The 24,987-nt window shown below is 44.4% G+C and overlaps 1 pseudogene; it reads right to left on the bottom strand.

Annotated features, from left to right (window-relative positions):
• Positions 1 to 5,540: 5,540 nt before the first annotated feature.
• Positions 5,541 to 5,659, bottom strand: LOC118610111 (annotated as a pseudogene).
• Between the last annotated feature and the right edge of the window lie 19,328 nt (positions 5,660 to 24,987).

Genomic DNA, 24,987 nt, shown 5'->3' with positions numbered 1-24,987 from the left:
TTCTTTTTTAATGCTTGCCTGATTCAATAATGTTTTTGTTTCTGCTTATGTCAGTGGTACATTCTCATTATGGAAAATTTAGACAACACAGAAAAGTATAAAGAAAAATAATAATTGCCTATAATTCTATTACCCAGGGGGAAAAGAGCACTTTAATAACTTTGCATATTTCTTGCCACTCTGTTGTGATGTTTTTACATAGTTTTGTTTATTTTCAGTATAATTTGTATCTTGGTCTTTTTCTCAACCTGCAGACATTATTCCGTGTCATTAAAAGCTATGTCAACCTTAATTAATTGCATGGTATTCCTTCGTTTGGATGTACCATGATTCATATCAACTTTCCCCATTGGCATTTCAGATTGCATCTCATAATGTTAGAATCAAATGTCTTTGTGCATAAATTATTTTATAGGAAAAATTCCTAGAGATAAATTTCTGGGTCAAGTTCTTGATTCATGTCACCTTCTCAAGTGTATATAGTAGTAATTTATACTCTACGTGATATAAGAGCAATCCGATTATATTTTCCATGAACATGCACAATTTATCTCTATGCAGGCATCTGCACTAAGACCCTCTGCCCTTCTGATCCTGGTGAGCTGGGATGATTTGGAGGTAATTGGCAGAGATTTTCCTGAGCTGTCTCAGTTTCAAATATGTCTGACATGGTCCAGAAATATCTAACACGTTTATATGGCTATCCAAGTGATTTTTCACATAGTTTTACATGCACTGTGAAGTAGCCCATTGCCAGACTACAATTTCCATTCTTAGAAAATCTTGACACACACACAAAAAAGCCATTTGTGCCTAGGGCCAGCCCTTAGTAGCCAGTTCCCCCCCGCCCCCACCCTTCTTCCTGTAGGCTTCCTTTTGGTCCTGAGCTCCCCAAGCCAGTTGACTCTCCTGAGCCAGAGGCAGTCCAACACAAACTGGAAATGCCGTAAGGCTAAAACAGGAACAAAAGCTGGACCAAGCGTTTGTTTTTCACTTTGTATTTTGTTTCCAATCATGTCTTGGCATTCTGAGGGCACCTGTGGGAAAAGACAAATATTATCTTCAGACGTTTGTGTATTTTCTTGATTGGTATACCACAGTCGTTATATCCCAAACTGCTTTTTATTTTTGAGTGCCTTTTAAAGTTTCCTTTAAGTACTCCACGCTTAACTGTTAAACGAAGAAGAGTATTGTTATGTTGTAAAGTAGAATGTGCTGCTTATTTTGGCCTTCAAACTATTCCAACATATTCAGTATGTTTCCTAAGTGCATATGGGATACAGTGGTATAAATGATCTGGTCCCAGACTTCAAAGGGCTTATCATCAAGTTGTCAAAAATCAGTAATTCTTGCCTACAAACAGACATCATGCTAAGAACTTTACGAAAAAAAATGTCTCGTTCTTTACAACATCTCTTCAGGGGAAAATGGTATTCTCCTCTTTTACAAATGCAGAAACAGCTTTAGGTAAGTTTCACAGTGGACTTAAGAGTCTAAATTAGACCTGACCCAAAAGCCCTCTGACTAAGCTGAAGTGACATTAATTAGGTTAGCTATTTAGGAGACTGATTAATGGGCATCTAGACATAAAATTATGAGAACTGATTTCACACAACGGCCACAGGAATAAGAGGAGTGGATACCGGAGCTATTTCAAAGGAATATTCCGGATTCAGTGTGTGAATGGATGTGGGAGAATAAGGGCTGAGTCTACTTCTCAACCCTGAGTAACCAAGATAATATTGCTATTCAGAGAGACAGGAGGCAGAATGGACTTTAGTCTTTTAGAGGAAACAATGGTCACTTGGTGAACATAAAATTTCAAAAAGGAAGCACCCATGAAACTCACCTTTGTTTTCCTGCAGACTTTTAAGAAGTGAAGATTTCCTTTGTCTTCCATTTTCATCTTGTCTTCATCCTGTGTATATTCTAGCCACTCCCAGTTGCCTACCCACCTATTCTTCCTAAATCATGCTCGGCTGTCACTTGAAGCCCCCCCCCCCCCCCCGCCAATATCCTGTAGCTGTCACCAGTGTGATCTGTGTTCACATTCTACGTATTTCAAGACGTCGTAATTGCTCTCATTCCTCTCTTGTAATTTCTACATTTCTCCCAAGACCTCTGACAAAAACCTGCCCCTTTGCAGCTTATGCTAAGGTGTTAATACTATCAGCTACTCTTACCAAGTGATCTCCTGATCAGTCTCTGACTTGCCGAAGGCTTGCTTCACTTCCTGACTCACAGTGTTATTGCCATCTCTGACTCTGTTGTTATTCTCAAGTTCAACATTCTTTTGGATGCTCCATCTAACAGCTTAGCCTGAAAGGTTTTCGGTTCCCTCACTTCTAACATTCCTTTCACTGAAACTCCCTACCACTCTTTCACCCCTTCTGTTTACTGTGTATTTCTTGTCCAAGTTAGATTGCTCCTTCATTATCACAGCCTTGAACATATCCTCGGACTCCTCCCTTGGAGGTACCTGTCAGTCCTTTGACTTAGTATTGCATGGTTCTTTTGCCCATTCTCATCAGTTATTACAAATGTATACCTCTCCTTTGCAAACCACACTCAATGGTTGACCTTGCTTTCTAATTCAATCAGAAGATCCTGAACTTTAGCATTTCTCTCCACCTGTGCCCACCTTCATTCTTTATTTTCATCTCAGAGGATGAGGTGGTCCTGAAGACCAAGTCAGCCACATAGGTCTTTGGCTCTTTTCCTGTCATCTCCATGACCTAATTCCATCAGACTTTTCCCTCTTTCCTCCATGTCTTTCACCTCTCTACTTTTGGCTTACAAAAGTCTCAGTCATCAAGTATTTGAGATTCTATTATGTGTCAGGCATTGTATCAGGCACTTGGAACACAGGATGGGTAGGTGCCTACCTTCACCAGGTTATCCTATATAATACGCAGATGAGTGAAACAGATTAAAATGCAAAAATGAAAGGCGAAGTAGAGGGTGCTACAGTAACATAGATGAGACAACTAACTGATGTCATGGAGTATCATACGAGAAGGAAGAGAAGAGTTGATTATATAAGTTTGTCCAGTAAAGAGGGCTGAATGTATTCACAATAGCTGGAAATTTGCTCAGGAATAATTATGTGAGAAATCGTGAAGGGCCTTGTAAAGCAGTAAGGAGGCATTGAAGAGTTCTCATTGACAGCATTTGTTGAGTTGGGCATGATTATCTCCATTTCACAAATGTGGAAACAGGTTCTGAGGGTGAGACTTGCCTAAGGTCATGCAGCTTGTAAGTGGGGAGCCAGACTTCAAACCCAGCTTGTAATCACAAGTGAGGCCTTTCTTGATCATTCTATCTTAAAAAGTAGGTATTTCCTAAATATCATAATTGCTCTATTTATGTCCTACCTACATGGCACTTATCATAACCTGTGTGTTTATATATTGGTCCACTGTGTACTATCTGTTTCCCCTACTAGACTGTAAGCTCCATGAGGGCAGGGGTGATCTCTTATTTCACTTGATTCCCGGAGCCTAACATGGTGTGGTGTGTAGTAGGTGCTCAATAAATATTTGTGAATGAAAAAATGATGGGTAACTCTATTTGACTTATGCTGACCGTGGAAATCATTTAATACCTGAGTAACATGTATTCACCAAGAAAGGAAAACAAGAGGAGGTACGTACATGTTTGGGACGGATGATAGAGGTGAAAGGTACTGGGAAGTTGGGAGGCAGTCAGTGCACTGAACCTTCTAGACTTTAAGAACGTACAGGGGCAAGAGCTGGGAATGGGAGATTGGTAGGGTGGTGTACACAGTGGGCATAATGTGTGAGTAGGTATTAAACATGAAAGCCTAAGCGACCCATTGTAAGCCTAGCCTACTGAATATATAAGGCTGGGAAAGATCTGCATGTAACCTCAGTATACCGAGGAATACCTCATCCAGGACAGGTACGTCACACGTAGTTACACAACACGGTTGTAAAGGGTAAACTAATTTGTCACCCTCAGTCACTCGGCTAAGGGCTTGTCGTTGTTGGACTCAGTACTTTGGATCTGGAACAAGAATCAGTTAACCTGCTGTCTCTGGAAGTCATGCCCACATGCCATGATGAGCTACAGGTTTATTCTGCAATTCGTGGTTGGTACTGAGACCGTGAAAGTTCAAGAGTAGAGAAGTCGGTGAGTAAGAAAAGCAGGAGACTGAGAAGGAGCAGCTGAGACAGGCGGTGTGGTATCAGAGAGGGCGGTGTCACGGAGGCAGGAAGAACAGGATTTCAGGAAGCGTGATCAGTGGAGCTAGAAACTTGCTATAATGTAAAAGTATTTACAAAAACATTTCAAAAACAATATTTGATTAAATCTATACCCGAGTGAATCTAAGACACCTTTAAACAAAAACTAAAATGTGACCCATTGCTTTCAATCCCATTTGTTGTGAGATGTAGCCCCTTACAATGTGGGGGGAAAGTGAATATGCATCTTAAAACAAGAATTCTAATAATCAGGATCCTCCTTCGACTTTCCTAACCAGGCCACAAGTTCATCAAAGAATAATTGCAGTGGGGTGAGGACTGCAAAGTAATGAAGTGGGCAACTTGAGAACTGCCTGTGATAGAGGGTGAGGTTGTAGCGATAGAACTGTGTATGGTTGAGGGAATGTTTTTAAGGTGGGAGAACCTCAAGTCTGTAAATGCTAATAGATAGTGGGATGGAATCAGGAGGAGGGGAGGGAGGGATTGGCAAAGGTCATCGGCTCCTGAGCAGGAGGAGGAAGTTGGGATCTATATCAGGCAGATGAAGGATGGGTAAGGATGTAGGCATGTATGCCATTTGGATGGCAAGAGTTGCAAAGTTTTCATCTAATGGTTTTGCTTTCACATCTTTGAGAATCAAATGAGGCGGCCAGTTTTAGAAGGGAGGGGGTGAGGACAGTGGTACAGACAGCAGAGTAATTTGAAACAGCGATCCTGCGGAATGAGAACGAGAATGGACTAGAACAGCAGTGAGTTGGGCACCATAGACTTAACAGCGGTATCCATTTACGTGGGGGACTTTTCTTCAGTGTTCATTGGTAAAGCCTTTTATTCAAGGCTGAGTAGTAAGTAGGTGCAACCGAAGAATGACAGGAGTAACATCTTTGGAATGCTGCCAGGTAGTTAACACGATCTAATCACACTCCTGAAATTGCTCTGGAAGTAAAAAATGCACATAATCATCAAATTCCACAGACTTTTACTAACTTGAACATCTGCATTTGACACTCAGTTCCTTCCCAGTCCTTGGTTTTTGTAACAGCACAATTATTTTTCTGTCTCCAGGAACTCCTTTTCTCTATTTCTCTCCAGAAATGTAAACGTAGGTGTAACCTTGCTTGGGTAGCTAGCTGCCTTTCTCCAGGCACTTCACCCACATTCCTTGGTTTACCCAGCCATTCCTCTAAAGTGTAAATGCCAGGAAGGCTAGGATTGTCTGTCTGCTCTTAACCGTACTAATGCAAATGTCTAGAATAGTTTCTACTTTTCAACCTAACTATGTTGTATTTATCCTTTATTTTATTTATTTTTTTACACCTACAGCACCTGGTCTTTCTAGGTGGTCTCCCATCCAAGTACTAACCAGGCCCGACCCTGCTTAGCTTCCGAGATCAGACGGGATCGGTCGTGTTCAGGGTAGCATGGCAGTAGTAACTGTTGTATTCAAAGTGAGTTTCTTGTTGACAGTCTGTCGTTTATGTTTTGGTAGCACTTTTACTGAGGTATAGTTTACTGATTGTTTTAGTTTGCTAGGGTCGCTGTAAAAAAGTTCCACAAACCAGGGCCTTAAACAGCAGACATGTCTTCTCACAGTCTGGAGGCTACACATCTGAAACTGAGGTATCAGAGTTGGTTCCCCTTCAGGGCTCTGAGGGGAGGGAATGCCCCAGGCCTCTCTCTCTGGCTAGTAGATGGCCATCCTCACCCCGTGTCTCCTCACGTTGTTTGTGTGTGTCTGTTTAAATTTCCCCTTTTTGTAAGGTGGGGGCCCACCTTAATGACTTAATGACCTCATGTTACCATTATGACCTCTGTAAAGACCCTGTCCACAAGTACGCACATTCTGAGGTCCTCGGGGTTAGGACTTCAACACGACTTTTTGTGTGTGGGACACAGTTCAACCCATTACACGTGCAATTCGCTCATTCAATATGTGCGATTCATTGGTTTTTAGTATAGTTACATAGTTGTGCGACCATCACTACAATCAAGTTTAGAACAGTATCTGCACACTCAAAGGAAAGCCCATGTCCGTTAGCAGTCACCTACCACCAACGTCCCCGTCTGTCACACCCCAGCAGTGGGCAACTGCGAATCTACCTTCTGTTTATATATTTACCCATTCTACACATTTCATATAAACTCATACGTGGCCTGTTGTGACTGGTCACATTAATGTTTTCAAGGTTCACCTACAGCTTAACATACAGTCTTCCCTTGTCCACAGGGAAAATTCTAAGGCCCCCCGTGGATGCCCGAAACCCTCAATAGTACTGAACCCTGTATATACTGTTTTCTCTATACCTACATACCTATGATAAAGCTTATTTATAAATTAGGCAAAAAAAAAAAGAGTAACAATAACAATAGAGTAACTGTAACATATGTGAATGGCTTTGGGGCCATCAGTAAGCAAAATAAGGGTTACCTGGACACACGCACTGCAATGCCAGGGTAGTCGATCTGGTCCCTGAGACGGCTGCTCTGCGACTAACAGGTGTACACAGTCAGATGGGTCACGTCCCAGGCGGGAGGGAATGGCAAGTGTGAGATTTAAAACTTACGAACTGTTTATTTCTGGAAATTTCCATTGAATATTTTCAGTCCACGGTTGACAAGCTGGGTAACAAAGCTGGAAAACTAAACTGTGGATAGGGACTACAGTATATTAATACTTCATTCTTTTTTATGGCCAATTAATATTCCGTTGTGTGGATACATGACACTGTTTATCCACCCACCAGTTGATAGTCTTCTGGGTTTCCACCTTTTGACTTAAGAATAATGCTGCTATAAACATTTGGGTATGTGTTCCTCTAGGCATTTGCTTTCATTTGGAGGAGGTTTCTATTGTATTTTTCAGTCCTAAAATTTCCATCTTATTCTTCCTATCTCTTTGCTGAGGCTATTTTTTTTTTTCAATTGTTTCTGCATGTTTGTAATCGCTTATTGAAACATTTTTTATGCTGGCTGCTTTAAAATCCCTGTCAGACCTGATTCTAACATATATGTCACCTCATTGGGGTCTTTTGATTTTTTTTTTTTTTTATTGAGTCTTGGACATTCGGGTTATTGGGAGACTTGAATTTGTTTAAATCTGTTTTATCAGGCTTCCTCTGGCTTTGTGCAGGTTGGAGAAGGGGAGCACCTGACTACTGCTAGATGTGGGTGGAAGTCCAGGTTCCACCTAATAGAAATCTCTGAAGAATGCTGGAACCCTTTTTAGGAAGCCCATCAGTTAAAGAGTTAGTGGTTAAACTCAAATAGGTTATGTAAAATGATTCTGTTAAATCTGTCTTGTTCATATAGCTTTTCATCAAGGGAAGAGGACCAAAAGTCTAGTAAAAGTTCTGGCCACTGGACTTGGCAATGTAGAAGGCACAGGGGACCCTGACAAAGGCAATTTCAGCAGATTGGTGAGGATGAAGGCCTGGCTGGAGGGATTCGTGAGACTGGAGGAGAGACGGTGAAGACCGATTATGGACAACTTTGGGAAGAGAGCGATGATTTTTAATGCTAAAGCCTAAGGCGCATTCATGGAGTAGGTGCTGAGTGATGGAGGGAAGGCAAGACTATGAAAGGAGGGGATGTCAAGGAACTGAGAGGCCAGGGCTGGAAAGGCCATCCATGGAGATACTGAGGTCCCTAAGAGTTATAACAGGAGTACCATTGTAGAGAGACGGTGAGCCAGGGGCTTACTTCAGGGCATGAGAGGAGTGACCCGCAGGTCTCTAGATGACTGCAGTAAGTGGGGTGTCATCTGACACTAGGAGCTGGAGGTTTTCAGGGAGTTAGGAGGGAGAATCATCGGATGCAGCCATTGGTGGAAGGAGTGGGAGAGGAAAAAATCCACTTGAGACAGTTGCATAAAGCATACAACTTCACCCAGAGATGCGCCCACTATTAGCACCACTGTAAGTTTGTGACTTGAGAACTCCAGAATTCTGATAGGTTCTATTTTTCACAATCCCCATTTAAAAAAAGAATCATATGATGCATGTATAATTACATATATTGCATTCTCTGCAAGTTTTACAAGTACGTATGACCAGGTGAACATGGCATGTAAGCTTCTCTAACTTCGTGGTAAAGGCTCCTGAGTACAAGAGTTACTCACTGACACCCTCCCCTACACCCAGCGTGGTGCTGCGTTTTTACGAAAGCACCTCAGAAGGAACCGCACCGATCCCTGCTTATCAGTATTTATGGGCCCGTTAGGGAGAATATAAGACCGCACAGATGAGAAACACAAGACACAACCTCAAAACTGACATCCAGGCCCTAGGAGCACTTCGGAGGTGTCTCAGTCTGGGGTGATACAACGAAGTACGCTAGCCTGGGTGGCGTGTAAACAACAGAAATGTCTTTCTCGCAGTTCCGTTCTAGGGGTTGGAAGTCTGAGATCAGGGCGCCAGCATGGGCAGGTTCTGAGAAGGACTTGCTTTCGGCTTGCAGACTGCTGATTTCTCATCGTATCCTCATGTGGTGAAAAGAGAGAGCTCTGGTCTCTTCACCCTTCAAAGAGGCCCTGATCCCGCTCATGACTTAAACGCCTCCCAGAGGCACCACTTCCCAATGCCATCACCCTCGGGATTTAGGTTTCAGCACAAGGATTTTGAGGTGGGGACGCAAACATTCGGTCCATAACGGGGTCTGTGAAGCTTTCTCCTTTAGGACACCTTGCCTCCGGAGCCCAAATCTTCAGGTTTAGCTATGACCCAGGATCACTTAGGATCAGAGGGCAAATTGAGGGATAACGGATAAAGCAACAAATTAGGAAACTTCTTTTTTACTGGGAGAATGAATTTTGCAAAATTCAAATCTAAATTCCCAGTTCATTTAGTATACGTAGTTTTTCACTACATAAGATTTATAAGATCAAAACTTATAAAATGCAGTGTATAATTGGACACTAGTTTATTTGTATTTAATGAGTAAAGAAAGCGTGGATACTAAAGTCAACTATTATGATAAAGTGAACTAAAAACTGATATATGAACTAAAGAATAAAAATGAAGTGCTTATCTTTAAAAAAAAAACAGGTTTAAATGAAAAAGAAGTTAAACACAAAGTATAGAAAGTTATTACAAAGTTGGCTACAAAAAAAAAATTTGTAAAAGATGACTCTTTAAGGCAATGCAAACAGCTCAGCAGTATGCTTAACATTAAGATGCAGAAATGGAATGGATGGATTCACAGACCGTCTCTCCCTGTACCGTCTGGGAAGAAAGGGCTGTGGAGATGCAGTGACAAGCCTCAGACTCAGGCTGGGCAGCAGGGATGCTGCTTTGCTCGTGAAATCTGCTGACATGCGAATGCCGGTGAGAGAGCGGTGACAATATATGTGTTCTGCAGCACTAGAGCCATTAGAAAAAAACATGGAGGAAGTAGATCGAGCTGAAATCAACTGCTCCCCAGTACGAATGGGAGTGTCCCCAGAGATTGCGACCTCATCACATTCACCCTGCTGTCCTCACCCTGAGTATGGGTTAACACTTAGCCAGCAATGTAGTTTATAAGCACTCATACTATATTTTCTTGTTTACTCACACATCATCAGAGAATGATTTACCAAAGTTTATGGAAAGAAAGATAGCCGTATAATTTAAAACGACCATTCTCACCCGTAGCTGCACATTAGAAACATAGGCAGTTTTAAAATTCATGACGCGCAAGCTGTATCCTGGGGCAATCAGAATTCAGGGGCCGGGAGCCCGGTGGAATGGTGGCCGCACGCAGAGCTGCTTCTGCTTTAATGTCCACGTGCACCTTGGCCTGGGTGAGGGTCGGGGAAGGGCTCTGGTCTCTGAAGATCGCCTGCGTCATTTCCCAGGAACCCCTGGCCCCGCCATGGGAGGGACTCGGAGCTCAAGGTGGAGGGGGTGGTGGGGGCGGCTTTGAAGAGCTTTTTGGTAAACAGGCTTAATGAAGCGGGAACTCAGCCTGCTGTCCGGCTGCCCCAATTATCTGAATTTAGAAAGGAACACACAATTATAGTGAGTGCTACATTTTATTTTGGCCCAGGCTGACCCAAAACCATGGCTAGAAAGAAAGAGAGTAAGTTCCCATTCAGAGCCTACTGCCTCCAAAGATTCAGGTGATTTCCCTTTGTCTCCCAGTTCAGCTCACAATTCAGAGCAGCTGTCTCCCTTTTATCCTATAAGCCACCTTCGTTGTTTACCAAATTGGTTTCCATGTTTTGGTTTACTTCTGTACTTTCTATTCTGTTTGATTAATAATCTACCCATTCAAGTGTCACTGCCATACTGTTTTAATGACTGAGGCTTTATAATGCCTTTTAATATCTGGTCAAGCTATTTCCTTCTTATCATGCTTTTTTTTCAGAGTTGGAGAAAAAGGTTTAATCAAAGCCACAAGTTTATCTAAGTTAGAGTTAATCTTTCACGTCCATGGTTTGTAAATTCTTTCCCTCCTTGCCCCTAGCCCTTATTCTCTTCATCTTTGGAGAAATTTTTTCCTTTAAAGTAAATCTTAAAAGTAGATGAAGAGGAGTGGCCCAGGTGAAATGTGGTGGGCGCTGTAGCCTGTCTCTGGAAGCATTGCCATAGAAACCTCTGGTGTTGAAGACGGGTCTGAAAATCACTGACTCATGTACTTATCATGCTGCGTGATGATTTTCTAGAAATGGCAAGCGGTTCTTCTAAATAACTGCAATTAATATTATTTTATACTGGAACTAAAAAAAAATGTTCTTTTCTCACTCTGTAAACATCTTAATCTATTGACTAATAGTAGTATTCTCTTACCTAACATCTCTCTCATTCCTCTCTCTGTCTCACACACACCAGCCCAATTTCTCAGGGGACATACGCAGAACTTCCTTCACACTCTCTCAAGACTAGTGTGAGGCATGGCATGATTTCAGAGCAAGATCCCCTTAAGACCTTCTTCATCTACTAATTAATACCCATCACATTTTTTACAAGAGAAAAATCCTTTTGTGACATAAAAGAAAATAGCAAGCATTAGTGTGAATAAGCTCTTCTCCAGGCATTTATGAATCCCTTCTTTGGGTAGCTACCAAGCAAGAAGATAAGGAAACCACGGAGGCCACCGAAGGGGTCAAGGTCATAGGAGAGGGAGTGGAGGTCTACAGAAGACTCTGGAGACCTCGCAGTTTTGTAGTGGTCTCTTGTTGTCATTATCTACCTGTGTATAGAGAGAACTTTGGGCCAATGTGAGCTGGAGCCAGAAAGATGTAGTGAAGCCTCTAATTATGGAAGTTTCATTTTCATTTGTGGGTAAACTGGCCTGATCAGCCATCATTTTGTTCAGCATCTACTGTAGGCAAGATACAGTGGGGAATACAGAGATTTTTTTTTTTTTTTGAGATGATTTCCTCAAGGTTTTTGTGACTTAGAGAAATAGGCAATACCCTCACAAAGACAGAGGTGAGTGATAAATTCAGTAGAAAATAACAATGAAAATATGACCTTGGGTATCATGATGGTTTTTTTCATACAACACCAAAGGTATAACCCATGAAAGAAATAACCAATTCATTATATTTCATTAAAATTAAGAACTTCTGCTTTTCAAAAGATACTGTCAAGAAAATGGGAAGTCAAGACACAGACTGGGATAAAATATTTGAAAAAGACATTTGATGAAGGATTGTTTTTCTAAATATACAAAAACTCTTAAAACTCAACAATAAGAAAATAAGCAACTCCATTTAAAAAAATGGGCAAAAGGAGATATACGGATGGCAAATAAGTATATGAAAAGATTCTCAACATCATATGTCATTATGAAATCGCAAATTAAAACAACCTATTAGAGTGGCCAAAATTTAAAAGACAAGGATACGGAACAGCAGGAACTCTCATTCACTGCTGGTGCAGCCACTTTGGAAGACATTTGGTTTTTTTACAAAACTAAACATATTCTTACCAAATAAGATCTAGTGGTCATGCTCCTTGGTATTTACCCAAAGGAGCTGAAAATGTATGTCATACAAAAACCTGCACATGGATGTTCCAGCATTTATTCATAACTGCCAAAACTTGGAAGCAACAAAGATGTCCCTCAGCGGGTGAATGGATGAATGACCTGTGGTGTGCCCACACAAGGGAATGTTAATCAGCGCTAAAACGAAACAACCTATCAAGCCATGAAAAGACATGAAGGAACCTTAGATGCATATTACGAAGTGAAAGAAACCAATCTAAAAAGGCTACATATTATGTGATTCCAACGATATGACATTCCGGAAAAGGCAAAACTATGAAGTCAGCGAAAAGGTCAGTGGTCGCCAAGGGTCAGGGGGAGGAAGGGATGAATAGGCGAAGCACAGAATTTTTAGGGCGGTGGAACTAAAAATGGTGGATACATGACATTGCGCATTTGTTAAAACTTACAGAATGCACAACACCAGGAGTGAACCTTAGTATGAACTATGGACTTTGGGCGATATGCGTCATCGTAGGTTCGTTGATTGTAGTACATGTATAACGCGTGGGGAACGTTGATTGACATTGGAGGGGGTCGTGCACGCAGTGGGCAGTGGGTATATGGGAACTCTGTACTTTCTGTTCACTTTTGCTGTGATCCTAAAATTACCCTGAAAAATAAAAGGTTTTTTTTTTTTTTTTTTACACAAGCAAACAGTTTAAACTTCATCAGCTTAAAAAATGCATGGAAATATGTTAACTATCAACAGTCAGTTGCCTCTAAGTAAAGGAATCGTTGGTTAAGAAAAAAATGAATCATCGACTTAAATATAATACCTAAAACTGTGAAACTTGTAGAAGAAAACAGGGAAAACATCTTTATGATCTTGTGTTAGGCAAAGATTTCTTGGATCAACACCATAAACATTCACTAAGAAAAAAGATACACTGAGCTCCATCAAAAAAAAAGTTCTGTTTTTTAAAACACATTGTTGAGAAAATGAAAAGATGAGCTACAGACCGGGAGTAGATGTTTGTTAAAGACATATCCAGAAAAAATGTTGATGTGTGTGTGTGTGTGTAACCAAGAATAAGAAAATAAACAACTCAATTAAATCGGAAAACTATTCGAATAGAAATTTCACTAAAGAATAGATATGGATGGCAAATGATCACATGAAAAGATGCTCGACATTATTTGTCACTAGGCAAATGCAAGTTAAAGCTATAGTGAGACATCATTATACACCTGTCAGACTAGCCAGAAAAAAAAAAAAATGACAGTACCGGTTCTGGCAAATTCAACTCTCGTGCATCGATGGAGGAATGCGAAGGGGTGCAGCCACTTTGGAAAACAGTTTGGGAGTTTCTTATAATAAACATGAACTTGCAATATGATCTAGCAATTCCACTCCTCGGTATATGCCGACAGGAAACGAACTTTTCGTATCCCCACTAAAACCTCTACGTGAATAGTTTTAGCATTTTTATTTCTAATTGTCCTAAACTCGAAACAATCCAAATGTCTTTCAATTGGCGAATGGATAAATAAACTAATACCGCTGCACAATGGACTACTTAGCAACAAAAAGGAAATACTGCTGATTACACAATAATATGGATTGATCTCAAATGTTTTGTTAAGTGAGAGAAACTAGACTCAAAAGATTACATAATGTATAATGCCATTTATGTGACATTTAGGGAAGGGCAAAACTATATGGGCAGAAAGCAGATCAGTAGTTGCCAGGGGTTGGGGGTGACAGGAAGAATTGCATGCAGAAGGTCATTTGGAATTTGGAGAACTGTTCTTTATTTTAATTTTCATGGCAATTACACAACTCTGCTTTTGCTATAACTCATAGAGCTGTATAACTACAAGGATAAATGTTACTGTATGTAAATATAATGTGTGTGTGTGTGTGTGTGTATGGGGAGAGACAGGGAGAATTTAAGGAACTGGCTCTGGCGATTGTGGGGGTTGGCGAGTTCAAAATCTGCAGGTAGGCCAGCAGCCTGGAGACCCAAAGAAACAATAACGTTGCAGCTCAAGTCCAAAGGCAATCTGGAGGCAGAATTCCCTCTTCCTCAGGGGAGGTCGATCTTTTTCTCTTAGGGCTTCAACTGATTGGATGAGGCCCACCCACACCACAAAGAGTAATCTTTACTCTGAGTCTACTGATTTGAATGTTAACCCCATTTTTAAAAATCCCTCCACCGAAACATCTAGAATAGCATTCGACCAAATATATGGCTGCTATAGACTTGCCAAATTGACACATAAATTAACCATCACTCTCGGCAAACATTAACTGAACATAACTTCCCTGATGTAGCAACATAAAAGGGAAATGTTCCTGTTGTCACCTGTCTCGCAACCTGGCCAGGTGTAGCAGCCTGCACACACAGGAGGGAGTAACTAACTAGTTCACCCTGCTGGTGGGCATGAGGGAGTGGGGTGAGGGAAGGCTTTTCAGGGGCGGTGACAACTGAACTGTGTTTGAAGCCTCGTTGCTTTTTTCTGAGTTCCTAGAGCAGTCCTTGGCACGTAGCTGAATAACTATTTGTGAATGAAGTTGGGAGCTATGGAAAGAGGTAAAGTAAGACTGATAATCCTTGCTAAGGAGTCGAATGCAATGGAGAGTGACCGGCAGACTTTAAACAGTTCGTGAGACCAGCGTTGAGAAGCCTGGTGGCAGTGTACAGGGAAGAACCCAGGGGGTGACAGGAGGCTGGAGGAGCAGCCCAGAGGCTACCACGTTAGACCGGCCATGACGTAAATAGGCAGCTAACTAAGACATTGGCAAGCCTAATTGGTGAGGGATTGAGAGGAAAAAGATTTGGGAGGCAGGACTGAATGTTGGAGAGGCTCCGGGCATGGACCAAGCACAGGAAGGGCCCTCACGCCCTTACGAGAGACCCAGAGGAGGAAAGCAACCTGCCCATGGCCACGCAGCATGCTGACAGCATATACTGGACCAGAAGCCACCTCCTGCCTCTGGCTGCTGCTCTTTCCATTGCCGGGTGGCCTGTGTTCTCTCTCCTGCTCTCCTAACCAACCTCGTCATCCCGGCCTGTACCGTGGGAGCTGAGTCCCCCAGCCTCCTCACTCGGTGCCACCTTTGGCTATGGAAGCAAAGGCCATGGTGCTGCTGACCAGCTGGAGAATTTGTGGAGATGGTGATGGGGAAAGGGGTCACCCGAGGCTTCTTCCGGGCGCAGGCCTCATCCCGAAGCAGCTGCCTGCTCTGCATGGCTATGAGGCTGACCCAGAGTGGCGGCTGTTATTTTAAGTACTTCACGTTGGAGGGAGGAAGTGACTGAGGAAAATGTGAAAATGAGTAGCTCTTTGCAAGATGCGTGTGATAAAGGAAACAGGGAACATAAAGACTGATGAAGAGGCACATCTGTTATTTTTGCTCCTTTTTATAGCAACCTCCAAGTCAGACTTTGCACACTAAGTCGGAACCCCTCAGCTCCTGAGCAATTTCCTGACCCAAGGCCTCATTAGCCCTGGCAGGAGCAGAGGAGGGTGGGTACTGTGGGGGTTCGAGAACCAGAGCAAGCCCTCGGAGAAGGCCCCCTCCCGCCAGCTCTGTGCAGGCGGAGCGGTGGGCTTTGAATGCCCGCCCTTTTCTCTGTTGCCCTCCATTTATTTTTGAGGGGAGGGGGCTGCCTCAATCAGTCCCTAAACCCAGGGACATTCATACCCAGACTGTTCTTCACAAGCAGCCAGGAATACAAAAGGGACATTTTTATAAGAAGACGGACACCATCTCCTTAATGTGAGGAAATATTGGCATGCTCTCCTGAGTCATTTTTCCTCTTTTTGGAGGTGTGTCCTGTGGCCAGGTGCCAATGGGGCCTGAGCCTGGGGACTGGCCTAAGTGTCAGGGGTCGGGCTGATGGAGCCTAATAACTCAGAGCTTTCTTCCGTGGGACTGCTCTCTGTCTCAAGGCCCAGTAGCTGCTGTGAGGAAGGACTGCTGGAGGTCCACTGTGCCCGAAATAGCCCCCAGTCAGCCTGCTGTCGGGCCTCCAACGTCCCCTATGCACCGCTTTTAAGATGAAGCATCAAAGTCTCTGGTTAAAGAAAAAGAAAACATGGCGGGAGAGTGTATAGATTAAACTGTTAGCTGTCAGCGCCTTAGCTCTCATCAGTTATGTTCTGTTGACGGGTGCTCAGCTCTGTGCTCAGGTTTATTGTTGGATTCAAGGGAAAGAAATGTCCTGCTCTTGCCAGGGTGGCAGTCACCTCCAGGATGAGCTTCTTCAGAGAAATGAAAGGGGGATCTAAAGACAGATGAGAGGGAGGGCGGAGGCAAGACCCTCTGCCAGGAGCAAGGGTGGGGAGAGTGTTTCAGGAAAGTGACTGACTACTTGGAATAAGTGCCGTGAGGCATGCAAAAGAGAGGAGAACAGCCTGTCCAGGAGTGGGGGGATTCAGTGGGCGGAAGCCACGAGTCTGCAGGGGTGCCGCTCAGCATGGCTCTGTTAATTTCTTCAGTCGTGGGGACAGCCTGGAAGTAGAAGTGGATGGCGAAGTCATCACTGGCCATGGGTTGGCCAGGCAGGTACAGCAGCAGTAGGACCACCCCCCTCCCCCTTCTCCCGTTGGGACAGGACAGGAAGTAAGCAGTGAAGGTGCAACTATGTGACTGGATTCTGGCCGATGAGATGTAAGCAAAGGTTTTGGAGGAGAAGGCTGCAGAATGGATGGATAGACAGCTGGGGCGCTCTCTTACGTTCTTCCCTAGTCTTCCTTCCTCCATCGTGCTGCCTGGAATGTAGATACCATGGCTGGAGCGCAGACAGCCATCTTGGACCGGGAGACAATGTGCTAAGAATGAACAGCAAGAGCAAAGGAGCGTGGGTCCCCGATGCACTGAGAGCCACCATCCTACCTCTGGGCTAACTCTGGATTTGTTTTATGCGAGAAATGAACTGTAATGATTTTAAGGACTGTTATTTTGGGTTTTGAGCACACGTCAACAGAACATAACTGATGAGAACTAAGGCGCTAACAGCTAACAGTTTAATCTATACACTCTCCCGCCATGTTTTCTTGGCAAGGTGTGGCCATAGTAAATGCTAACATTTCCTAAATGCTATGCAGCCGGCTCCCTTTTTATTGGTGTGCCGAATCTCACTCCTCACTGTGACTCTGGAAGGAAGTTTCTCTTATCAGCCTGTTTCAGACATAAAGAAACTGAGGCTCAGAGAGGTCAAGAGACGTATCCACTAACTGGCTGGGGTGCCATTAGAACTCAGACAACATGACTACAGAGCCCAAGCTCTTAGCTGCGCCCGCTCTTCTGCCTTCCACCATATGGGGGACCACTGTCGGGGTCTACCAGGAGAATCACACAAGCACAGAAAGGTGATGACTTGTGAGGTGGCTGGTGGCTGCATCTTCTGGATGGACATTCAAACCCCCATCATGGCTGCAGGAGGCGAGGTGGAGGGGAAGGCAGTGAGCCACAGTACCAGGCAATGAGTTTACAGACCAGGGCGAGCAGAGGGCGGGACAGTCGTGACAGGAGCCTTGAAAGGGTCATATGAAGGAGCTGAGATCTGGCCGCCCAGGAGTGTACCTACCTTGGCCCTGACACTGGCGTTCTGCGCCTTGGAAGACAACACAGAGTCCAGGGAACAAGCACCCCGTAGTATGAGTTCGATTTCGGCTGAAGCAGCTGGCCTGGGTTCCTCCCATTTCTACCTCTTACGCCGTGTCGCCACAGACAAGTTACCTAACCTATTATGCCTCCATGTTCTCACGTGTATGGGCACAGTAATCGTTCCCACCTTGTAAGGCTACGAAGATGAAATGAATGAACACTCTGCAGCCTAGTACGCCGTGAGCACTCAGTACTGTTGAGGTTGCCATTTCAGAGCTTTGTGGAGAAGGTTAAGTGTTGGGACAGAGCAGAGCAAGATGAGGAGAGGCTTCTGGAATGGACAAGGACAAACCACAGAGCTTTGCCAGACTCTTGTCAGCAAAGGCTCCTACCCTAGGCGTTGCTGTGGACACGTCCCTAGGCCTCTGCTCCTCGGCTTACTGGCTCGTCAGTCTGTTTCTAATATAAGGAAAGAACCCTTTTAAACTAAATGTCTGAACATCTAGGATGGGGCCCAACTTTGTTTCACTGTTCTCTTCATCCTGCAGGGGCCCCGTTCCCCAGCCCCAGGCCCCACTCCTGCCCTGGCCGCAGATTCTGCCTTGGCTGTGACTGCTTCGCATTCTGCCTGGCCCTGGAGAGTCCCACCCCCTCTCTGCATGGCCAGCTCTTTGCCCCCTCTGGGTCTGCAGTTGTTATTAGGCACTGCTGAAACCCAATCCTGTTGAGGGAGTTGTTTTTATTAGCAAGTGTCATAAAGTTGGCACCCGTGTGTCTGTTTAGGAAGCCTTCTGATGAGGTGAGGCGAGTATTAGGATGACAGAGCCAGGCAGCCCTGGGCCAGAAAAAGCATCTGGGTGGCCCTGGGACTGGAGGCAGGTCTGAATCCCCTCCCTGGTCTCTGCACCTCTGGGTCAGGAGGGCGCAGCTCCAGGTCATGCACTGGCCCAGCCTCAGAGCCCAGGTCTTCACTCTGCCACTGACATGCCGTGTGATGCTGGACAAGTCATTTCGCCTTAGTGGGCAAATGTATTTTTAAAGTTCAGTCTGTGAAATGGAAAGGCCGGCTTTTTAAAGGCCCAAGCGAAAGAACTGAAATGAAAATGCGGTGACTGTCGTATAGGTCACCACGTATGGAATGCCCAGCCTGCTGCAGGTACCGTGGGAAGGACAAGAACCTTCAGAGCTGACTCGCTTGGGTGGGCGTTGGAGAGGCCGCGCCAAGCTAGTGAGTGGAAAGGCTGAGATCTAGATCTTGGTAAGAAGAGCTGCAAAGGTCATGCTGTTTCTTCTGTGCCAGAAGCAAAACGGCCTCAAAAATGACCCCACCCTGGGGTGTGTGGGAGGCCTGGGAAGTGAGGCGAGCAGAACAGAAGACGGGGTTCGGGCAGAGTTGGGAAGCAAAGTGGAGAAAGGAAAGGGTTCCACATGGGCACATCAGAGCGGGAGGAGCATGAGGCGTGTTTGGGAGCCTGGTCCCCCCTCCCTCTCTCCCTCCCTCCTTCCTTCCTCTCTTTTTCTTTTTCTCCTTCTCCCCTCCTCCCTCCTTTCCTCTCTCCTTCCTTCCTTCCTTCCTTCCTTCCTTCCTTCCTTCCTTCCTTCCTTCCTTCCTTCCTTCATTTTTCTGAGTGATAGTTACATGTGTGCCTTCACTTTGTAATAATTCATGGAACTGTACGCCATGATTCGTGCCCTTTTCTGTACATATGTTATGCTTTTTTAAAAAGGTTAAAAAGAAAATAGAACTTTGTAGCATATATATCTTGAGTACAAATGTAGTTTTAAAGTTCATACTCAGACTATTACTTATGCAGCTCTCATCTGCACCTATTCAAATGACATTAAAAGTTACGTTTAAGAAACTGAAGACATCCAGGTAAAATTCCCAAGAGTCTGGATTAATGTACAGATTCCAGAACTGAAATTCTAGGAATTGCGGACTCTTCCTGTGGCTGACTAGCTTCCGACATGGAAGCCACCATTGGTCATAGGCCCTTTTTCCTCCTCCTGCCCAGCTAGAAGACTATTTTCATCTGTCTCTCTTGAATCTCGGTTGACTACACGACTCAGGTTAGCCAATGAGATATGAGCAGAAGTTTTAGGTGACGCTTCGGGGAATGTCCTTGAAAGGAGAAAGATCCATTTTTCTTCATCTCTTCCTCCACCTTAGATGTGATGATGGCTGGAGCTCTAGTGTCTACCTTGGTGCGTATGTGAGGACAAGAGCTCCATCCTTGGGATATTAGAGCTAGAACTAGCCCAGATCTTCCAAGACTCTTTTGAATGGATCTACTCCTCTAGCCTTGGATTGCTTCCATTTGAATGTTTGTTATATAACAGAGAAAACAAAACGTGTATCTTTATTAAATCTTGTCATTTGGGGGATTTCTGTCCCTCAGAGTTGAACCTGATTCTAATTCATACTTCCCCCATGAAACAATGGCCTTTCCTTGTCTTTTTTATGCCTTATGATTAACCAAGGATCTGATGGAAACCCTCCCTTTGACAAATTGGAAAGCCAAGAGGTCACTCACCACCCTAATAAATGCCATTAACCACTTCCTGGCATTAGACCCTACATGAAAGCTGAATGGACAACCCAAGTGGTATGATTTTGGAGGATCCAGGGAGTCTCCCAACTCTTTCACATATATGGTGCCTGAAATTCCATCTTTATGTATTAATGCATAAGATTATCCAGCTATGATAATTCCTCCTCAAATACAAATGATTCTAGGGAGGAGTACTATATTACTTCACTTTTGCATGAAGTCATTTATCTTAGAAATAGACACTGAGTTAGGACATTTCAAAGATGAATGAGACCTAGGGTCTGGCAAACCCTCACATTTTAAGATGGTGTCTCTGGGCTGCCACTAAAGAACTCTTTTGCTTTAAAGCCAAGGTTTCAATGCTGGGAAAAGTTTTAAGAACCACAGCTTTTTATTTTAAAGGCTAGAAGTCCAAGGTTGCCAATAGAGTTAATCAAGCTAACTGAATTCAGATGGCCAGTTAGTGGCAGAGCCGGACCTAGAATTTAGGTTTCTGGCTCTCAGAACTGGGCTCTTTCCACTATTCCCTACTTCCTTCAGTTAGCTTCAGACTAACAGTTAACTTTCAGACAGTTAACTTAGACTTCCTGAAGGTTAGCTTCGGACGACTATTAAGGGGATGAGATAGTGAGAGTAAATGCAGGTAAGTTTGGGTGGGAAGAGGGTGAAGGGGGCAGATCCCGGTCTGGGTTTCACTGGGGACGCTGGAGCATCATCCTGGCACTTGGAGTGGTCAAGTGCTGGAGGGAAGCCACCAAGGACACCTGACCACCATCCCAAACGTGTTGAGACTCACCGAAATCACTCCATCTCAGGCCGTAGTAAATAATGCTGTTTACCTTAGACTTGTATAGCTTTATAGTTGACACAAGGCTCCTACATCTTTACATTTCATCTTCACAAACTCGTACTTTGAGTGATAGATGTTATATTTTTCGGTCCACATGTGAGGACACCAGTAGCTTAAGGAAAGTCTTTCCTGAGCTCACAGAGCTGTGACCTAAGGAATGTCTCCTCCGGGCACCCGGTCCTGAGATCTTTCCTGCCACCCTACAGCACCTCCCACACTCTAGGACACTGCCAGCCACTTTCTCCAGCCTGTCACAGCCTTTGCAGCCAAACTCTGAGGCATTCAGACAACAAGCATAATCTGTGTCCACAGTTGTAAGTTGGCTGACCCGTGCCTGGCTCCCTAAGGAGCTTGGTGATTACAGTCACAGGTACTAGCAACAGTAAACTAGTAGCGTCTGCATGGATGAGTGTGTGTGTGTGTGCGCGCGTGTGCGTTTTGGGGGGATGGGCAGGGAACAGGAGACTGGGCCACGGGTGATGCCGTACGTGGTTCTAAAATGTTTCTTGGATGTCGAAAGGGCACATCTCCCCAGTCACTCCTCTGCCATTAGCACTCCTCGATCACAGCAAAAGTGTTCCATTAAAAAGAGGAAAGGAGAAACATAAGTGGGAAAAGTGCTCTTGATGACGGTGGATATGGAGGTCGACCCTCCAGTATCCATTTCCTCTCCATCTGTGCAGCAGCAATGTGGTTTCTGGAATTTACCCCCGTTCCTGAGGAGGGTTCTCAGTAGACTAAGCCGACTACGGCAATGCCATCCTCTTGTTGGTGGTGCAGGGACCCAGGTGTAAGGCGAGCAGCACCTGGCATCCCTCTGTGGTTATTACTGGCCCCGGGTTAGAGAAGAGTGTCTCTCTCCCCTCTCCTCCTCCTCTCCCCTCCTCCCCAGTCTCAGTTACTGTTTGCGCCCATCAAACGACTGCTTTTAAGAAGAAGCCTATACTTTAATTTAGGATCTTTAGAATAGGAGACATACTGCCCACTACATGAAGAAGGCTGCCGGAAGTCTATACTTTATTCTTTCTTTTGTTTTAGTACATACGTTCTTTTTTTTTTTTTTTAATTTTTCAATAACAGTCGACATTCGATTCTATTTTTTATTAGTTTCAGGTGTACAGCATAGTGGTTAGACATTTATATAATTTACAAAGTGACCCCTCCCGATAAGTCCAGTACCCACCTGGCACTAAACATAGTTATTACAATATTATTGACTATATTCCCTAAGCTGTACTTTACATCGCCATGACTATTTTGTAACTACCAATTTGTACTTCTCAATCCCTTCACCTTTTTTCACCCAGCCCCCCGACTCCCTTCCCATCAGGCGATCATCAGTTTGTTCTCTATATCTACAAGTCTGTTTCCATTTTGTGTTTTCGTTTATTTTGTTCTTTAGATTCCACATATAAGTGAGATCATATGGTAGTCATCTTTCTCTATCTGACTTATTTCACTTAGCATAATACCCTCTAGGTCCATCTATGTTGTTGCGCATGGTAAGATCTCATTCATTTTTTATGGCTGAGTAATATTCCATTGTATTTATGTACCACTTCTCTGTCTAATCATCTACTGATGGGCACTTTGGTCATAGTAGCCTATACTTTAGATCAGCAGCCCCCAACTTTTTTGGCACCAAGGACTGGTGCTCCTGTGAAAATCTAATGCCTGATGCCTTGAGGTAGAGCTGAGGCAGTGATGCTACTAGCTCTGGGGAGCGGCTGCAAATACAGATGAAGCTTTGCTCACTCTCCTGCCACTCACCTCCTGCTGTGTGGCCCAGTTTCTAACTGCCCTGCACTGGTACCTGTCCATGGCATGGGGGTTGGAGACCCCTGCTTTAGGTGGCAGAGCAGAGGATGGAAAAATCCTGGGGTCTAAAAATACTGATTAGCCGATTATGGAGCCCACACCACCTTTTTCTAATCATAGGATAATAAATTTCTCCATGATTCCTGTTACTTTAGTCAAAAGATCTTAATTGATACACTGACCTTCAGGACATAAGAATTCTGGATACAAGGAACATAACCCATATCTATGCTCAGTAGTCCCTAGTGACTAGGGGCATGTGTTTATGAGACCGCTGGGCAAAGTTAGAGGGCACTTAATGCATAGAAATGTTATCCTATAATCTCCAGGCTGTACCTCACAGATAAATGAATCTGTGCTAACACATTGATGTTGGATGAAGACTAACATGTTGTCATTTATCGAGTTTTTGTGGACATAGTGCCTCAACACAGAAAAATGACTTAAATAGTGACTCTTTAGGTCAGTAGGGTAGGACTTTGTGCACGGGCCTCTGCATGTCACATGGTGTGGATCAGGAACAACTACAGCCTGTTGGCCAACTCTGCTCACACCCATTCACTTCTGTATTATTTGTACTTTTACACTGCAATAGAAGATTTGGATGCAACAGAAACTACATGGCCCACAAAGCCTATAGGATTTGCTATCTGGCCCCTTCAGAAAAAGTTTGCTGATCTTTGGGGTACAGCACTGTCTCCTTGGCCTGTAAGTAATGACGATCTGGGCAAACCTACATGGCTACAACATAGCCAAGCCAGGCTGCCATATTGGTGACTACACTTGCAGCTAATGATCTGTTTTCAGTGTGTTTTCAAGCAGAATACACCAATCTTGTTGTTTTTTTCTATGTAAGTATTGATATCACTGGCTGACCAGAGACTTCCTTTAGAAAGAATGCTGTTTCTACTAATTCCTATTACGTCAGATATGTGTTCCTCCAGAAAACCACTCCCCATTAGAGTGCACTGAAAACATCTGAGGATGTAGTTAAGCGATGGTCACCTGTCAGTTTCCTTATATGGCCCTGAGTGCACTTCTAATGGGATGTCACCGGTATTCCAGGCACTGATGACACTTCCAGTTAAATTTCTCTCCATCAGGAACAGGATTTAAATGAAAGCTACCAGAGCCTTTCCCAAGAGCAGGGTTTTAAAAGGGAGGGGGAAGAGAGTGTTTTTGCGCCACGGACCTACGGAGCAGAGGAAACCCCCAGAAAGTAGCAAAAAGAGTGTGTGAGATCGTACCAGTGCTCAGTGGACCAGCCCCGGGGGGCCACGCTTAACTGATTTCCATGAATATTAAATGAACTGAAGGACGAAGCACTTAATACAGCGCCAGCTTTCATACGGGGGGCGATCCTCTGCCTCTCCTTGCCTGTTCCCCTGGAAGGAGGCAGAGAATTCATCCTCAAGTTGGTACAATAATGAGACATCAGTGGGGTGTGTGACGGGGGGCTGCGGCAGTGGGGAGGGGTCCGTCGGGGAAAAGAAAGATAAGCTGTCACATCCGTGCCTTTTCAGGCGTTTCTCCCTCCAACTGTTCTCCGCCAGCCCACAGATTGATTGATCTGAAATGCAGATCTGATCATATCGCTCCCCTATTTAAAATCTTGCAGTGGTTCCATGGATAAAATCCCAGCTCCCTGTGCTTCGGCTCCTACTCACCCACCCTGCCGCGCGTCTCCAGCCACACTGAGCTGACTGCGCCACGTCGCCCACTGCCAGCCTTTGCCCACGTGGCTTCCTCTGCGCAGCACACCTCATCCCACTCCTTTACCTGGCTGATCGTCCTCACCCGCCACAATTCAGGTCAAACCTGCCTCCTCCGGACACCTTCCTTGCCATTCCACCCCCTCCCACCTCCCCACCCCTGCCACCCCCGATTTGGGTTAGAGGTGTACCTGTCCTGCTAGAGGGTGTTGTCTGTCTGCCTTCTTCACTGCACTGCCACCTCCTTTAAGGGCGCAGACTGCGAATTGCTGATTCTCATTTCCTCGGCACAGTCACT

The sequence above is a fragment of the Rousettus aegyptiacus genome, unplaced genomic scaffold (genome assembly GCF_014176215.1).
Source record: "Rousettus aegyptiacus isolate mRouAeg1 unplaced genomic scaffold, mRouAeg1.p scaffold_m13_p_12, whole genome shotgun sequence".
NCBI lineage: Eukaryota > Metazoa > Chordata > Mammalia > Chiroptera > Pteropodidae > Rousettus > Rousettus aegyptiacus.
Note: the sequence above shows the minus strand (reverse complement) of the source record. Positions and strands in the feature narration are given on the sequence as shown.